The sequence below is a fragment of the Arachis hypogaea genome, chromosome 19 (assembly GCF_003086295.3).
Source record: "Arachis hypogaea cultivar Tifrunner chromosome 19, arahy.Tifrunner.gnm2.J5K5, whole genome shotgun sequence".
NCBI classification, from domain to species: Eukaryota; Viridiplantae; Streptophyta; class Magnoliopsida; order Fabales; family Fabaceae; genus Arachis; species Arachis hypogaea.
The window spans coordinates 119005167-119024070 of NC_092054.1; the positions used below are offsets into that span (position 1 = coordinate 119005167).

At 37.2% G+C, this 18904-nt stretch overlaps 1 non-coding gene across 1 annotated transcript; it reads right to left on the reverse strand.

Annotated features, from left to right (window-relative positions):
* Nucleotides 1–18219: 18219 nt before the first annotated feature.
* Nucleotides 18220–18327, reverse strand: LOC112781409 (small nucleolar RNA R71). Its single transcript, XR_003192187.1, has one exon. It is a non-coding gene; the product is annotated as a small nucleolar RNA R71 (small nucleolar RNA).
* Between the last annotated feature and the right edge of the window lie 577 nt (nucleotides 18328–18904).

An 18904-nucleotide genomic window follows, 5' to 3' on the forward strand; every position in this document is an offset into this window, starting at 1 on the left:
GAGCCAAGGAACACACAACCTGTGAGATTTTGAGCTTATTTACATGGTTACATTATTTAACCATAAATTTTTTTCCTGTGTGTTTTCTTCTCTATGATTGTAATCTATATTTTGTTCCAATCTATATGTCCATTATTTAGTGTATTTACATGCTTGCATATGATTGAGGCCATTGTTTGATTTTAGCTCACTTATCCCAAATAAGCCTACCCTTTAAATCACCCTTGTCAGCCACTTTGAGCCTTTTTAATCCCCATTTGTTCTGTATTTTACCACATCACTAGCCTTAAAGCAGAAAAATAATTAAATATCCCAATTGAATCTTTGGTTAGCTTAAGATAGGGATTGTGTAACAATTAAGTGTGGGGAAACTGTGGGAACATGGGTTAATAAGGGAATGTATCATGTTTCTAATTTATTTGAATATTGGGAATTTGGGAACCTACTCATGAAAAACCAAAATAGAAAAATAATAGAAAATCCATGTGCATTGATAAGTTATGTTTATTTCTCTACAAAAAAAAAGAAAAGAAAATAAGAAAAAGAAAAAAAAAAGAAAAAGAGAAAAAGAAAAAAAAATATATAAGATAAATAAATAAATAAAGGGGATAAAATTACCCCAATGCTAAGTTAATAAAAATATCAATGCACATGTGACAAAAGTAAAGAAATATCAAAAATTTGGTACATGAGTATGGAAATTATACAAAAGTGGGAATTATGGGTAGCTAGGCATGAATTTAAAAGTATATAGAGTATATGTATATTAGGTGAGAGCTTAGGTTAATTAAAGATTCATATTATAGCTCACTTGGCCATACATATATCCTTACCTTTACCTCAGCCCCATTACAACCTTGAAAAGACCTCATGATGTTTGCATTGGTATATTAAATATTTGTTGATTGATTAGATGAAGAACAAGGTTTAGAAAGCATGATTAGAGAAGAGTAGAGTGATTAACCCTATACACTTGAGAGATTAGAGTGATATACACTACCAGTAAGGGTTCAGTGCTTAATTCTATGTTTCCTGCTTTCATGAGCTATCTTCTTACAAGTTTACTTGTCTCTTATTGTATAATTTGAATTAGTGAAATCTGATTTATGTTTGTCTTGGAGAACTTATTTGCTTTTAACCAAGTAGGATAGAAATATTTTTGCATGTAGTTGCATTCATATAGGTAGGTTGCATTTCATACATTCTATCATTCCTCTTCACCTTTATAGTTTCTCTTGAGCTTAGCATGAGGACATGCTATTGTTTAAGTGTGGGGAGGTTGATAAATCTCTATTTCACGGTTTATCTTGTGCTCATTTGAGTGGTTTTTATCTACTCTTTACCCACTTATTCATACTATTTGCATGGTTTTACATTTGCCTTCCTAATTATGTGCTTTGATTGAAAACATGCTTCTTTGATCTTATATTTGCTTATTATTAATCCCCTCTTATCACCATTAGATGCCTTGATATGTGTGTTAAGTATTTTCAGAGATTATAGGGCAGGAATGACATAGAGGATGGAAAGGAAGCATGCAAAAGTGGAAGGAATACAAGAAGTTGGAGAAATTGCTAAGCTGTCCAGCCTGACCTCTTCGCACTCAAACAACTATAACTTTAGCTACAGAGATCCAAATGACGCGGTTCCAGTTGCGTTGGAAAGCTAACGACCGGGGCTTCGATTTGATATATAATATGCTATAGTTCCTCTGATGCTAGGCGACGCGACCGCGTGATCCATGCGGCCGCATCGCAGTGACAGAAATCAGCGTGTTTGAATTCTTCTCCAGTGATTTTTGGGCTGTTTTCGACCCAGTTCTCGGCCCAGAAAACATAGATTAGAGGCTATAAAAGTGGGAGAATGCATCCATTCATCAGGAGGCTCTCATAATTCACTTTTCATGTTTTAGATGTAGTTTTAGAGAGAGAGGTTCTCTCCTCTCTCTCTCTTAGGATTAGGATTTAGGACTTCTCTTAGTTTTAAGAGTGACTCTCGATCCCAGGTTTAATGTTCCTTTCTATTTAATTTCGTTTTTATTATTATTCACCTTAGTACTTTAATTGATATTTATCTTTTGAGTAATTGGCTTATGGCATTCATGTTATGATCTTCTTTGAGTTAATATTATTTGAAGTATTTCAGTTATTATTACTTTCTTTTATTTACATGATTATTGCTTCCCATCTGAAGGCATTTTTATTCCAGTGGATTTACTTTTTCCCTTTTGGTTTTGGTTAAGAAATCAGTAACTCAGGAGTTATCCAACTCAACAGCATAATTGATAATTGTTATCTTACCAATTGAAGTGAACTTCAATAATCCCAATCTTTTCTTAGGAATTAACTAGGATTTGAAGATCAAACTAATTAGTTACTTGACCATCCTCTGCTTTAAGTAAGGGTTAACTAAGTGAAATTAAGATTCAATTTTCATTATCATTGATAAGGATAACTTGGTCTGGACTTCCAATTTCTAATACCTTGCCAAGAGTTTATTTTACAGTTATTTATTTATTTTTATTGCTTGAAAATATACCTGTGTGCATTGCCCAAACTCCAGAACCCCAATTTACAAACTCATAACCAATAATAAGAATATACCTCTCTGCAATTCCTTGAGAAGACGACCCGAGGTTTGAATACTCGGTTATCAATTTCAAAGGGGTTTGTTACTTGTGACAACCAAAACGTTTGTATGAAAGGACTTTTGAAGGTTTAGAAACTATACTTGCAACGAGGATTTATCCGCAAATTTCTAGACCACGCAAAAGTTCTCTCATCAGAAGCCAAGGATAAGAAGATTATGGTTCCGGCTAAGGGCGATGTGGTCCCAAGCGGAAAATACCTACACCTTCCCGTGAACAAACCAAGCCTCGACATGGCCCCGCCACTTCTTTTTTCTTCTAGCTCATCATCACCACCACTGAGATCCACACATCAAAGGATAGAAGATCTTCACCGGAAGCTTGATAGATATGAGCGGCGCAACCACTGCCGATATACTTACATCAAAATGCTTCTGGGTTTTGTTACCCCTAGCATGGAGGAACCCGAAATATTCACATCCACCTCAAACCCGAGTGATGGGAGCTCTGATGAAGGCGATAGTGAAGGCTCCGGTCCCGACCGTCCCTTGCGTATTATTCGTAGCACGGAGGACTGTGCTAATTTCTAAAGTGTGGGGAGGTCGTCCGACCGATCTCCATGGGTAACGTTCTCTTCCCCTCAATACCCATGGATTTATTTTTCTTTTTATATATTGCATGTGTAGTTAGTTTTGCTTGTAAATACCCTTTGCATGATAGTTAGTTTCTATAGCGTTACTTGGTCAAAACAATAACTTTCTTTCCAAGAAATTGTGTTCTGGGTGACCTACCAAAAATTCTGAAAATTTTTACAGTAAACTTGCTTTAAGAATGTATTTTGGAACATAGTAATTGAGCTAAGGACACAAGCATGAAAGTTTTGAGCCTATTGCATGGTTACATCTTTTAACCATTATTTCCATTCTTGTGTGCATATCTCTCTCTCTATGAGTGTGATCCTTGCTTTGTCTGATTCTATATGTCCCTTGCTTTGTATATACATGATTGAGGCCATCAATTCAATAGTCACTTCTCCCAAATAGCCTTAACCCTTATATCTACCGTTGCTAACCAATTTTGAGCTTTTGATAAACCCTCTTGTTCTTAAATAGAGCACATCAACAACCCTAAGTGAAAAACCATGAATGTCCCTGAATTTGAATCCTTGATTGGCTTAGGCAAGTTAGGATGTGTATCATTCAATTAGGAGAGTATACTTGGGAAATTCGGGTAGATATGTAGGTATATAATTGTAGTGCAATTGAAAAATTCTAGGATTTTGGGAACATACTCATATATTGAATGATTACACCGTATGCATTGACACTTTGGTTCACAAAGAAACCCCAAGAAAAGGGGATGTAAAAAAAAAGAGAAAACAATGAAAGGGGACAAAGACGCCCCGAGATATAGTAATAAAAACAATGCATATGGGTGTGAATTGAAAAGAATGCATGAGTATGCAAAAAGGGTAAAATTCAAGGGTAGCTAGGAATATATTGTAGTTGTATAGGTTGTTCTATGTGTCTAGTGGATCCTAGTTTGATCAAGGACTCAAATTTTAAACCTACTTGACCATATACATCCTTACCTTCACCCTAGCCCCATTACAATCCATGAATAAGACCTCATGATACTTGTAAGCATGCATTAAGTAATTGTTGATTGTTAGATGAAAGACAAATCTTGGAAAGCATGATTAGGAGGAGATTGAGTGACGAACCCTAGACACTTGAGCGAATAGAGCGGATACACTTCCGGTGAGGGTTCGATGCTTAATGCTTGTTCTCGGCTTTCACAAGCGTTCGTTTAGCAAGTCATTTGCACTCTTTAGTGATATTTAATTTGGTAGGATTCATAAATTGCATACTATTTTCACCCTATATGCTCACATGTATTCTTGAAGGATAGATTTACTCTTGACCAAGTATTTAGATGATTTTACATTAGTTACATGCATCCACTTAGGTAGTTTGCATTTCATAAACCCTTTCTCACCATGATCTTTGGTCTTTTTATTTTAAGCATGAGGACATGCTTGGTTTAAGTGTGGGGAGATTTGATAAACCCCGATTTTATGGTTTATCTTGTGCTTATTTTGAGGGATTTTATCAATATTTCTCACACTTATTCGCAAGAAATGCATGGTTTTGTGTTCACTTCCCAATATTGCTCTATGATGTAAAACATGCTTATTTTACCTTAAAATTTCCATATTTTAATCCTCTTCTATTGCCATTCGGTACCGTGATGTATTTGTTGAGTAATTTCAGAAATTATAGGGTAGGAATGACTTAAAAGAGAGGGAGAAAGCGTGTACAAAAGGGAGGAACATGAAGAATTGAGATCTTGGAAAAGCAGCATCGGCGCGCTCGCGCACTCCACGCGCACGCGTGGATGGGATTGGCTGGAAGCGGCGCGCAAGGATGGATGCATCCGCGCGAATCAGGAGATTCTTATCGACGCGCACGCGCACTTGGCGCGCACACGTGTAAGGCTGCACGTGACCTCATTAAAGGAAATCGTGCCTGGCGATTTCTAAGGCTCATTAGGCCCAATTTCAAGCTGTTTCTACATGGAAAAAGACCCAAGGATGCAAGGGGAAAGAGAGAGATCACTCAGTTTACACTAGGACATAATTTTTAGCTAGTTTTTGGTTCTTTGGTTATTCTAGAGGGAGAAACCCTTATTCCTCTCTAGATCTAGTTTTAATTTGATCTTCCCTTGTTGATTTGTGACTTGGATCTTGTTAATACTAGTTTTAATTGTTCAATTTGAATTTCTTGTTACAATTTTGCTTATATCTTGTGATAGTTTATGAATTCTTGTCAATTATCATTTTATACGCATTTCATGAATGTTGTGAATCTTGACTTGTTGATGTTACATTGATGATTTCTATGTTTAGTCTAGTAGTTTGGATGATTGTATGTTGATAATTGTTAGTGGGTATTTGTAGAATTCAATTTAATTGCTATTTTGAACATGCCTTTTGTTAGTGCTTACCAAGTGTTTGATGAATTGTTTACTTTGATTATGGAGTAGTCTTTTTCACTCTTGGCCTAGGTCAAGGGAATTGGGTAAACTTGAGTCATTGGGTCTAATGGATTTGATGGTTTGGGAGCCCTAGGTGGCCAATTTGATACTCATTGACGCCAACCCACTACTAATCTAATTAGTAGGTAGGTTGGGACTTATGGGTTGATGTGATCAGGGCCATTTGACGTACTTCAAGTCTAGGGGTAGATATCACGTACTTAAGACTTTGAGAGTAGACTTAATGAGCTTGGTTCCTTATAATTGTCAAGGTATAGTTGTTAGACAAGGATGGTGATTCCAATTTCCGAGCCTAGCCAAGAGTTACCTTTATTATTCATACTTGAAATCAACTTTCTCAACCAATTGCTTTAGTTGTAGTTTCTTGTTTGGGTTACAATAGAATTAAGTGAAATGTTGTTTATTCATTGAAAGTGCTTATGTTTTGCTTAGTTGATTGAATTAATTGTTGCATTTTAAGATTACTTGTTTGTTAAGATTCCCATTTATTTTCATGCTTATAACTCACAACCCCGGATTTCTAACCAATGTCGAACACATGATTGCCCATTCCTTGTGAGACGACCCGAGGTTTGAATACTTCGGTTATTTCTATTGGGTTGAACTTGTGACAACCAAATCCCTCTTCGAAATTTGATCCCCGAGGATTGTTGTTGGTAGAGCTATACTTACAACGCGGTTTTCTTGAAGAGAATCTTTACCAATACACCCTTGGCGCTGGCTTGTCAGTACGCATGCATACGCCCACGTATGCGGGACGTCTGGGCAGAGCCCAGGGTCTGCGTCATGTGTGTGTTTGCATACGCATACCCAGCAAAAGTAGTAAAAAACTGTTAAGTTCTATAGAAATCCCTTTTTCATACCAAACTTCCCACATGCATAACTTTTACTTAAAAATCGTTTAGTCTGTGAAGAACAAAACTCTCGCACGATCTAGAATTTTTACAATAAATTCGCGTTGTAAGTATAGCTTCTAGACCGACAAGAATTCCTTTCTTAAAAAAGTTTTGGTTGTCATAAGTAACAAACCACTAAATAAATTGATAACCGAAGTATTTAAACCTCGGGTCGTCTTTTCAAAGAATTGCAGGGAGGTGTTCTTATTATTGGTTATGAGTCTTGTAAATTGGGGGTTTTTAAAATGAGGGACAGGTAATTTAAATAACAGAAAAAATAAATTAATAATAATAAAATCTCTTGGCCAGGTATAAGAATTTGAAGTCCTATCCTAGCTATCCTTATCAAGTGTGATGAGAATTGGATTCTACTCCCACTTAGTTAAGTTAAGTGGACTAATTAATTTAATCCTCAAGTCCTAGTCAACTCCTATGGAAACACTATAGTTATTGGAATACAAATTAATCAACAAAGAATTCCAATTTCAATCAACAGCTGAGTTTGATAACTCAAGTGTTATAAATTACTTAACCAAAGCTAGAAGGGGAAAATATCTTAAATTAAATTAAAAGCATTCATAAATAGAATAAAACGATCATAAACTGAAATACCTCAAATTGTATTAAATAGAAAATCAATATAAGCATAAAGAGTTCATAAACTAAATTGAGAAAATAAATAAAAGGAACATTGAACCTGAAAATTGAGAAGAAGAAGAACTCCTAAATCCTTTAAGAGGAATCCTAATCCTAATTCCTAAGAGAGAGGAGAGAACCTCTCTCTCTAAAAACTACATCTAAACCTAAAATTGTGAATTATGAGCCGTATGATGTGTTCTCCTTTGATTCCTCCATTCTCTGGCTTATATTCTGTGTTTCTGGATTCAGAATTGGGCCAAAAAAGGGTCCAAAAATCGCTGGGGGCGTTTTCTGCAGATTCCTGTACGTGGCGTTTGTCACGCGTTCGCGTCAGCTGAGAGTTTTTCTTGTCATGCGTGCGCGTCGGTCACGCGTACGCGTCATTTGTGTTCTGCTCAAGGTGCGCGTCTGCGTCAGTCACACGTGCGCGTCGATGCCTTTTCACGCTAGGCACGCGTTCGCGTCATCCATGCCTTCGTGTCACTGCCTTTTCTTCAAAACTCCATTTTTGTGCTTTCCTTCCATTTTTGTATGTTTCCTTTCTGTCCTCTAAGCCATTCCTGCCTTATGAGACCTGAAAATACTTGACACACAAATCACGGCATCGAATGGTAATAAAGGGTAATTAAAATGAATATTTTTAAAGCATAGGAAACATGTTTTTCACATATATCGCACAATAAGGAAGGAAAAGTAAAACCATGCAATTTACATGAATAAGTGGGTGAAGGATTGAATAAATCACTTAAATTGAGCACAAAATATATCATAAAATATGTGTTTATCAACCTCCCCACACTTAAACAATAGCATGTCCTCATGCTAAATCCAAGAGAAAGGGTAAAATTAGAATGGTGGAATCTCATGCAATGCAATCTATTCTAAATACAATCTACCTACATGAATCATGCAATTTTAATTATTATCCACCTACATATATAGAGCTTACATGTGGTTAATTTGATTCATATTTTTAAGGAATTATATATGCGTAGCCAAACCTAGATCATGTTAAAGCACTTTCACAATTGAGTTGGGTAGACATATTTCACAAACTTGCAAGACAATTTAAACAATTAAGCAGAGATATATGGTGATGAGCTATTGAACCCTCACTGAATTTTGTGTTTACTCTCTAGTTACTCAGTGTTTATTAGGTTAATCACTCTATTCTTTTCTATTCATGCTTTCTAAAACTTTGTTCTTCATCTAACCAATCAATAAATATTGAATATAGACATACAAAAATCATGAGGTCTTTCTTAAGGTTGTAATGGGGCTAAGGTAAGGGTAAGGGCATATATGAGGCTAAGTGAGCAAACAAAGTGAATCCTTGATTAGTCTAAGATCTCACCTAACATATACTTTATAATTTAAAATGCTTTACCTAGCTACCCAAATTCTTCCACTTTATTACATACTCATGTGCTAATTTTACTTTGAATTTCACCTTATGTGCATTGATTTCTTTACTAAACTTATTGTTGGGGTAATTTTGTCCCCTTATTTACTTATTTAACTAAAAGATTTTTTTTAAACATAAACAGAACATATATCAATGCACAAGGTAATTTAATTTTAAATTTGTTTCACATGAGCATGCTCCCAAAAATTCTTATTATTTTATTGAATTAATCCTTTCCTATCAACCCATGTTCTCATGTTTCTCCACACTTAGTGTGCATCACAATTTCTATCTTAAGATAACCAAGGATTCAACTTGAGATTTTTAATTTGTTTTTCTGCTTAAGGCTAGTAATGTGATTATAGAACAAGAGGGGATTAAAAAGGCTCAAGGGGGCTAACAAGGGTGATGTAAAAAGGTAAGCTTATTTGGGATAAGTGAGGAAAAATTCAAATGATGGCCTCAATCATCTCTTGGTATGTATCTATATTCTATATTGGATATATAGATTGAAACAAAGTAAAGATCACCAGAATAAAAAAGAAGGGCGAACACACAAGAATGAAGTAATTATGGTTAGACAATGTAACCATACAATTAAGCTCAAAAACTCACAGGTTGTGTGTTCTTTGGCTCAAAAACCATATATCAGTTATGTATGTCATGCAAGTAGAAATCAAGAGTTCCCATTATGCTCAATGTGAATCTTAGGGTGGTCCTTAAAATCTTAGTGTTTTTCCTTGAAAAATGTTGTTTAAATTAACCAACATTTATTGCTATATATATATATATATATATATATATATATATATATATATATATATATATATATATATATATATATACAGTGTGGATTGTTGTGATTCTGTTATACTAAAGTTTCTAGTTTACTCTTTTTATTTTCAATTAATTCTAAATTATCATATGCTAAAAGGGTAAACTAAACTAATTAATCTATATATTCTATATCACAACTTAATAACTAAAATTGCAACTAGACTAAACTAAATATCTAATATATAGACTAAAGTTCAAAATACAGAAATATAGTAAAAATACAGCAAAAGAAGAGTGTGCAAATACTGACAGATAAAAATAAAAATAAAAATACAAAAAAATAAACAAAATAGGATAAAAGAGTCTAAAAAGTGGTTCACCAAAATAAAGTACGCCAGAGATTGCGACCTCCCCACACTTAAATAATAGCATCGTCCTCGATGCTCACTCAAGCTGGGTGTGAGAAGTGTCATCTCCGGAAGGGTGTGCAGTAGATGTCTCTGTGGTAGGCTGAGGATCTGCAGTCTCGGTAAGTGTAGGAGGAGCTGCCTGTTGAAACGGAGGCTCTATCTGTAGAAAAATCTCTGGGTCTGCAGCCTGGATCTGGTGGGGCTCCTCATGGTGTGGTGCAGCTTGCTCAGGTCCTGTCTACTCAGCCTGGGCATGTGCCTCCTCCTCATGATCATCCGCCTCCTCCTCAGATGGCTCAGAAAGGGTGTCAGGCTCGGAGGGGATGTCGTGGTGGTCAGATCGAATCATCAACTTTAAGAGCTCATAGCGTCGCTTGTTGCAACGGTCAGATCTCTCATATCGCCGCTGGTTGCGGCGCTCTATCTAGTCTAGCTACTGAAATAGGCGGTGCACGAGGTGGTAAAGGGGCTCTGATGCAGGTGGAGGTGCAGTGGTGGTAGCTGATGTAGCAGTGGATGAAGAAAGGGCAGCAGAGGATGTGGCTGCCTGACCAGAAGCGGTGAAGAATTGGGGTATATAGCCTAAAGCCTGAAATTTCCTACTGTGAGGGATAATCTTCTTGTAGTCCGCAGCAGTTGGCTTCTCATCAGCAAGCTCCCAAGGCACGTCAGCTCGACGGCCTAGCTGAGTGATCAAGTAAGGAAAAAGAAGGGTGCCTCTGCTGTGGACTCTGGCCATATAATACCTGATGAAACGTGGAAGATATAGGTCCTTACCCTCCATCACACACCAGATGAGGGTGATCATAGCATCGGGCAGCTCTGTCTCATGAGTGCTCGGCATCACGTAGTTACTCAGAATCTGGTGCCAAAGCCGAGCCTCATCATTCAAATACATCAGCTTGATTCCCTTAGGCACCACTGTAGTCTTTCCCATGACCCATGGAACAGTAGGATCAAGGGTGATTCTCTGCTTGACTGCATCCCAGTCAAATCGCATAAATCTCATATCCTCTTCAGCCTTTTGGTACCCATCCGACTGATCTGATTTAGGCAAAAGGTGGAGGATTTCTTCAATGGCTTCCTCAGTAACTAGAATTTGCTTCCCTCTGAGTTGGAATGCATCCAAGGTCGTTTTAAAATAGTTACAGTAGAATTCTCGGATCCAGGATGAGTTAACTTCAGTCAAGTTCCTTTCCAAGAAGAACCAGCCTCTCTGTTTTATCTGATCTGAGGTGTATTGCTGTAGTTCTTCTGGAATTTTGAGTGTTCTTTCCAGGTACAGGTTCCTCGAAGTGGCAAAAACTGGATACTTTAGCTCACAGTATCTGTTTGCAAATTTGACTTGATCTGTGGCAGTGAGGAGCTGGTCGGCCATTCCTGCGGGGTAAAGTGCTTTTCCCGCCAGGAATCGTCGTGGAGGATATCTAAAATAGAGGTAGAAGATTCTCCTCTCTTCCATTTGCCAGTAGTTGCCTTACCTTTTCCCTTGCTTTTGGGGTCAGACATCCTGAAAAGCAGAAATAGCGGGATATAATGGAAGAGCTAAAGCAGGAAAACAAGTAGGCAAATAGAATCATGAAATGAGTTAAAGATATGTACATATTGGACTGCATTCAAGTTGAAAGTCAGAGAATGAAAATCACAATCCAAAATATATTATAAGTGGAATTCAAGTTAATTAGGAAAAACAGTAATCATGCCTAGAGTTAGAAAGTTAAAGTAGTTAGGTAAAAAAAACCAAAAAGAGAAGTTAGAAAGTTAAACTTGGTAGGAGTTAAAAAGGAAGTTAAAGTGAGTGGCATGAGAATAATTTTCCTAGTTACCAAGAAATTTATAAATTTGAAGAACAAACAACTCATGTTCAAGCAAGGAGTGCAGTTTATTGATGATAATTCTTATAGATAAAGTAAGTTTAAAATGAGAATGAAATCATCAATAAGCAATTTATTACTCAGGGAACCAAAAGGAATAAGACTGCTGGCCCGTGCATTCATGAATTGGTTGGGTTGTAGCCAAGTAATGCAAGATATTGAATTTCCATGCCAATACATGAATGGGGGTAGAGTAAACCATAAATTTGCAGAAAATTGGGCAGCATTCCGGCTAAAATTGGATGTTCCCGAGTAATAAACAACAAGAAAAATAGTTCATATGATAGGAATAGTGCTGAAAAGATTAACATGGTATAATAGCAGCATCAAACATGAAAGAACAGCATATGAACAGGACATCATCACAGCCAATTCAGAATTGCCAATCAGATAAAAACATGTAGCAAGAACGGTGCAATTATCAGACCTAAATCCACTAATCACATCCTAGCTACCTAACCACCTAAAATTCACTACAACATGCATCTCTAACTATCCTATTTCGAACAAAAACTGTAAAATATGCAACTAATTGACTAATTGGAAAATGAAATCGGTGTTCGGCGGAACCTGGTGTGTAGAAACAGAAAGTAGGATCAGAGAGATGGTGGTGGCATTGGTGATTACGCAGCGGCGATGGGTGGTGGCACGGTGGCGGTCTGAGGTGGCGGCAGAGGGCTGTGTGGTGGTTTTTGGGGGGATGAAGGTTGATGAGAAGAGGTGAGGAGGGGGGTTAAGGTCGTGGTGGTTGGAGGGGTGGCGCGGTGGTGGCGGCTCGGTGTTGGGGTAGTGATGACAAGTCATCTTAGCCTAGTTTCACTAGCCTTTTTCTATTGTTTTCAACTGAATTATGCACTTTCTTGAGCCATAAGCAAGCCAATTGGGTAGATTTTCATGTTTCCTTTGATTTAATCAACCATGTATGAATTCATGCAATTTCATGAGGTTTTATGCTATAATTGTCACATATTATGAAAGAATGAATATCTCATGATTTTGAGCATAGCTTTGATGTGTTTGGTTGATTAATGATAGGTGAAGAAAGCTTGGAGAAAGGTTGAAGCAAGAAGGAATGGCTAGGAGGAAGAGAGGACAAAAAGTTTGAGCAAAAGTTTGCCTCAAACTTTAGCTCAAACTTTTGGATTAATTGAAAATGAACCAGGGAGCAAAAAGCTGGACCAAAAGTTAGCCTCAAACTTTTTGGCTAACTTTTGGGCAAAAAGCTGGAGCAAAAGTTAGCCTCAAACTTTTTGGCTAACTTTTGGGCAGAAAGCTGGAGCAAAAGTTAGCCTCAAACTTTTTGGCTAACTTTTGGGCAAAAAGCTGGAGCAAAAGTTAGCCTCAAACTTTTTGGCTAACTTTTGGCATCACAAATCAACACCCTGGAGAGCAAAAGTTTGCGCCAACGTTAGCCCCTAACTTTTTGGCTAACGTTGGCGCATGAAAAACACACCCTGGAGAGCAAAAGTTTGCGCCAACGTTTGCGCCAAAAGTTTTCATGATTCCAACCCGGTTCAATTCGGTTCTTCTCCAAACTCCAAGAGCAATCAACCAAGGCCTCTATCAACCCAATTCCATCAAGAGCAAAGGCCCAATTGAAGGCTTGAAGACCATTTGAAGAAAGTGTATAAATAGCATAGGATTTAAGTTTTTAAGGAAGCTTTTCTTTTTAGTTTTCATAGAGAGTTTTCGGAGAGCTTTTGGGTGTTGAGTGAATTTTAATTTCTAAGTCTCGGGGAAGGAGAATTGAATTCCCTTCCTCTTAGTTTTCTTGCTTTCAATTTCAATTACACTCATCTTGGATCTTGGGTTGGAGAATTGAAGGAATTCTGTTTCAATCTCACCTTGGGATCTTGTTTAATTCTCTGCTTAATTGAATTTCAGTTTCGGTTAATTGCTTCTTCATCTACTTTCTTTGCAATTTACAATTTCTTTGCAATTGTTCTTGTGGGATCTAGGAAGGCATTGAGATCTAGACTTGGTTATCTAGTCTCTTGGGTCCTGAGATCTGAATTCCAATTTTACATCCTCTGTTTAATGCTTTTTTTCAATCTCATTTACGTTTCTGTTTTAAGATCCGGTTCAATTCAAGTCATCCTTTATTCCTCTGCTTGTTGCAATTTTACTTTTCCTTGTTAAATTTCTGCAAATCCAATTCCCAATTCCCTTTACAATTCAAGCCATTTACATTACTTGCACTTTAAGATTCTGCAATTTACATTTCTTGCGTTCTAAGTTTCTGCCATTTAATTTCTTGTTCTTTAAGATTTAGCACTTTAAATTTCAGTTCTCTTTAATTTCATGCAAATTACCCATTCCCTTTACTTTCTATGCAATTTAAATTCTGCAAATCACAAATCTCTCAACCAAATCTTGATTCGCTTGACTAAATCAACCACTAAACTAAAATTGCTCAATCCTTCAATCCCTGTGGGATCGACCTCACTCCCGTGAGTTATTATTACTTGATGCGACCCGGTGCACTTGCCGGTTAGATCTGGGTGTTTTGGAGAAATTCGTTTTTCCGCAAAAATATCCCATCAGGTAGCGACAGTGGGGTCATGGAGGTTGGAGGAGAAGGGAAAGGGAAGAATGGGGAAAGAAGCAGGGGGGTGGGGTCGGTGGCGGTCCGGCGGCTGGGATGGCGGTGGGGCGACGGGTCTGGGAGGCTGGGAGAGGTGGTGGTTTGGAGGGTGGGAGAAGAGAAGTTGCAGAGGGGGGTGGGGGGTTTCGCGTGAATGGGTAAGATTTCACCTGAATGGGGGTTAGTGTTTTTGAATCCACGCGAATGCCTGGGGCACGTGATGAGCGTATAATTTATACGCTTTTTGGCATTGTTTTTAGTATGTTTTTAATATATTTTAGTTAGTTTTTATTATGTTTTTATTAGTTTTTAAATAAAAATCACAATTATGGACTTTACTATGAGTTTTTGTGTTTTTCTGTGATTTCAGGTATTTTCTGGCTGAAATTGAGGGACCTGAGCAAAAATCTGATTCAGAGGCTGAAAAAGGACTGAAGATGCTGTTGGATTCTGACCTCCCTGCACTCAAAGTGGATTTTTGGGAGCTACAGAAGCTCAATTGGCGCGCTCTTAATTGCGTTGGAAAGTAGACATCCTGGGCTTTCCAACAATATAAAATAGTTCATACTTTGCCCGAGATTTGATGGCGCAAACAGGCGTTTCAAGTCAGCTCAAGAATTCTGGTGTTTAACTCCAAAACTGGCACAAAAGCTGGAGTTAAGCGCCCAAACTGGCACAAAAGCTGGCGTTTAACTCCAAGAAAAGTCTCTACACATGAAATCTTCAATGTTCAGCCCAAGCACACACCAAGTAGGCTCGGAAGAAGATTTCTGCATTAATTACTGATTTCTGTAAACCCTAGGCTACTAGTTATCTATAAATAGGACCTTTTGCTACTGTATTTTCATCTTTTGATCATCCTGGAATCATGTTTTGATGATTGAACCCTCTTTGGGAGGCTGGCCATTCGGCCATGCCTAGACCTTTTGTTTTTATGTATTTTCAACGGTGGAGTTTCTACACACTATAGATTAAGGTGTGGAGCTCTGATGTTCTTCATGAATTAATACAAAGTACTGTTGTTTTTCTATTCAACTCAAGTCTATTTCTTCTCCAAGATATTCATTCGTTCTTCAACCTGATGAATGTGATGATCTGTGACACTCATCATCATTCTCACCTATGAACATGTGACTGACAACCACTTCCGTTCTACATGCAAACAAGCTTGAATGTGTATCTCTTGGGTTTCTGATCTAAGATTGGAACCTTCGTGGTATAGGCTAGAATTATTGGGGGCCATTCCTGAGATCCGGAACGTCTAAACCTTGTCTGTGGTATTCTGAGTAGGATATGGAAAGGGATGACTGTGACGAGCTTCAAACTCGTGATTGTGGGGCGTGTGACAGACGCAAAAGGATCAATGGATCCTATTCCGACATGATCGAGAACCGACAGATGATTAGCCGTGCGGTGACAGCGCATTTGGAACGTTTTCACTGAGAGGACGGAAAGTAACCATTGACAACAGTGAGGCCCAACATAAAGCTTGCCTTGGAAAGGAGTATGAATGATTGAAAGAAGGCAATAGGAAAGCAGAGGTTCAAGAGGAGCAAAGCATCTTCATACGCTTATCTGAAATTCCAACCAAAGAATTACATAAGTATCTCTATCTTTATTTTATGTTTTATTTATCTTTTAATTATCAATTCTCCATAACCATTTGAATCTGCCTGACTGAGATTTACAAGGTGACCATAGCTTGCTTCAAGCCGACAATCTCCGTGGGATCGACCCTTACTCACGTAAGGTTTATTACTTGGACGACCCAGTGCACTTGCTGGTTAGTTGTGCGGAGTTGTGATAAAGAGTTGAGATTACAATTGTGCGTACCAAGTTGTTGGCGCCATTGATAATCACAATTTCGTGCACCAATTTTTTGGCGCCGTTGCCGGGGATTGTTCGAGTTTGGACAACTGACGGTTCATCTTGTTGCTTAGATTAGGTACTTTTCAGAATTTTTAAGAATGAATTCTAGAGTTTCAAGGTGATGTTCTTAGCATCACAAAAGCTGATTGATTCTTATCAATTTAGCTGCTGAATGTAATGTCCTGCTGAAGCTTGGCCAAACATGTCTAATCTTTTTAGACTGAAGCTTTAGACTAACATTGCATGATTCCTGGAATTCTCATTAAAAGTTTTGAATCTCTTTATTTTCTTTTCCATATATGTTTCGAAAATCACAAAAAAATTTATAAAATCATAAAAATAAAAAAACATTTTATGTTTCTTGTTTGAGTCTAGTATCAATTTTTAAGTTTGGTGTCAATTGCATTCTTCTTGCATTTTTCGAAAACATGCAATATGTTCTTCATTAATCTTCAAGTTGTTCTTGATGATTTCATTGTTCTGATCTTTAAATTCTCTTGTTTAGTATGTTTTATTGTTTTTCATATGCATTCTCAATTTCTTAGTGTCTCTTATATGAAAATTTTTAAGTTTAGTGTCCTGCATGCATTGTTTATTTGATCATAGTTGCAATTTTTATTGTTTCTCATCATTAAAAATTCAAAAATATTTTCAAAATTGTGTCGTTTCAAGTCAATAATACAGAGAATTGAAGATTCAGAACATTCAGCAGAGGAATCAAACAGAAAAAGCTGGGCGTTCAAAACGCCCAGTGAAGAAGGAAAACTGGCGTTTAAACGCCAGCTAGGGTACCTGGCTGGGCGTTTAACGCCCAAAAAGGTAGCATTTTGGGTGTTAAACGCCAGAATGGATGCCATTCTGGGCGTTTAACGCCAGAAGGACACAAGAGGGAAGATTTTGTTTTTAATTCAAATTTTTTTCAAATCTTCATAATTTTTCAAAATCAAATATTTTTCAAATCACATCTTTTCAATCATATCTCTTCAAAATCAATTTCTTTCCATTTTTTTATTTTTGAAAATCCTTGTTATAATTAATGATTTACTTCAAAATTTTCAAGTTGTTACTTACCTATTAAGAAAGGATCAAACTTTAAATTTTAGAATCATATCTTTTAATTTCTTGTTAGTCAAGTAATCAACTTTAATTTTAAAATCTTTCTTTTTCTAAATTGATTTTCAATCATATCTTCCCAATCATATCTTCTCAATCACATCTTTTTCAAAATTAATTTTTAATCATATCTTTTTTATTTCTAATTTCAAAATCTTTTTCAAAAATCACTTAATTTCTTTCCCAATTTTAGTTTTTGAAAATCATCAATCAATTTTTCAAAATTTCTTTTAATTATTTCAAAATCTTTTACTTTATTTTCGAAAATTTTTCCCCTCTTCTCACATCCTTCTATTTAAAGGACTAACACTCTTCCTCAAGGTGCAATTCGAACTCCCTCCTTCTTTATATGTTCGAATTCTCTTCTATCTACCTCCTCCTTCTATTCTTCTTTTCCTCTGACACCTCAAGGAATCTCTATACTGTGACATAGAGGATTCCCTACTTTTTTGTTCTCTTCTCTTTCATATGAGCAGAAGCAAAGATAAAGGCATACTTGTTCAAGCTGATCCTGAACCTGAAAGGACCTTGAAGAGAAAGCTTAGAGAAGCTAAAGCACAATTCTCTTTAGAGGGCCTAACAGAGCTTTTCAAGGAAGAAGAAGCCATGGAAGCCGAAAACAACAATGCCAACAATGCAAGGAAGGTGCTTGGTGACTTTACTGTACCTACTCCCGACTTCTATGGGAGAAGCATCTCAATCCCTGCCATGGGAGCAAACAACTTTGAGCTTAAGCCTCAATTAGTTTCTCTAATGCAACAGAATTGCAAGTTTCATGGACTTCCATTGGAAGATCCTCATTAGTTCTTTGCTGAATTCTTTCAAATCTGTGACACTGTCAAGACCAATGGGGTTGACCCTGAAGTCTACAGACTTATGCTTTTTCCTTTTGCTATAGGAGACAAAGCTAGGACATGGTTAGATTCACAACCTAAAGAAAGCCTGAACTCTTGGGAAAAGCTAGTCAATGCCTTCTTGGCAAAGTTCTTTCCACCTCAAAAATTGAGCAAGCTTAGAGTGGAAGTCCAAACCTTCAGACAAAAGGAAGGAGAATCCCTCTATGAAGCTTGGAAAAGATACAAGAAATTGATCAAAAGATGTCCTTCTGACATGCTTTCTGAATGGAGCATCATAGGTATTTTCTATGATGGTCTGTCTGAACTATCCAAGATGTCATTGGATAGCTCTGCTGGAGGATCTCTTCATCTGAAGAAGACGCCTGCAGAAGCTCAGGAACTCATTGAAATGGTTGCAAATAACCAATTCATGTACACTTCTGAAAGGAATCCTGTGAATAATGGGACAACTCAGAAGAAAGGAGTTCTTGAGATTGATACTCTAAATGCCATATTGGCTCAGAATAAGATATTGACCCAACAAGTCAATATGATTTCTCAGAGTCTATCTGGAATGCAAGCAGCAACAGGCAGTACTAAGGAAGCTTCCTCTGAAGAAGAAGCTTATGATCCTGAGAACCCAGCAATGGAAGAGGTGAATTACATGGGAGAACCCTATGGAAACACCTATAATCCTTCAGGGAGAAATCATCCAAATCTCTCATGGAAGGATCAACAGAGACCTCAACAAGGTTTCAACAACAATAATGGTGGAAGAAACAGGTTTAGCAATAGCAAGCCTTTTCTATCATCTTCTCATCAACATATAGAGAACTCTAAGCAAAGCCACTCTGACT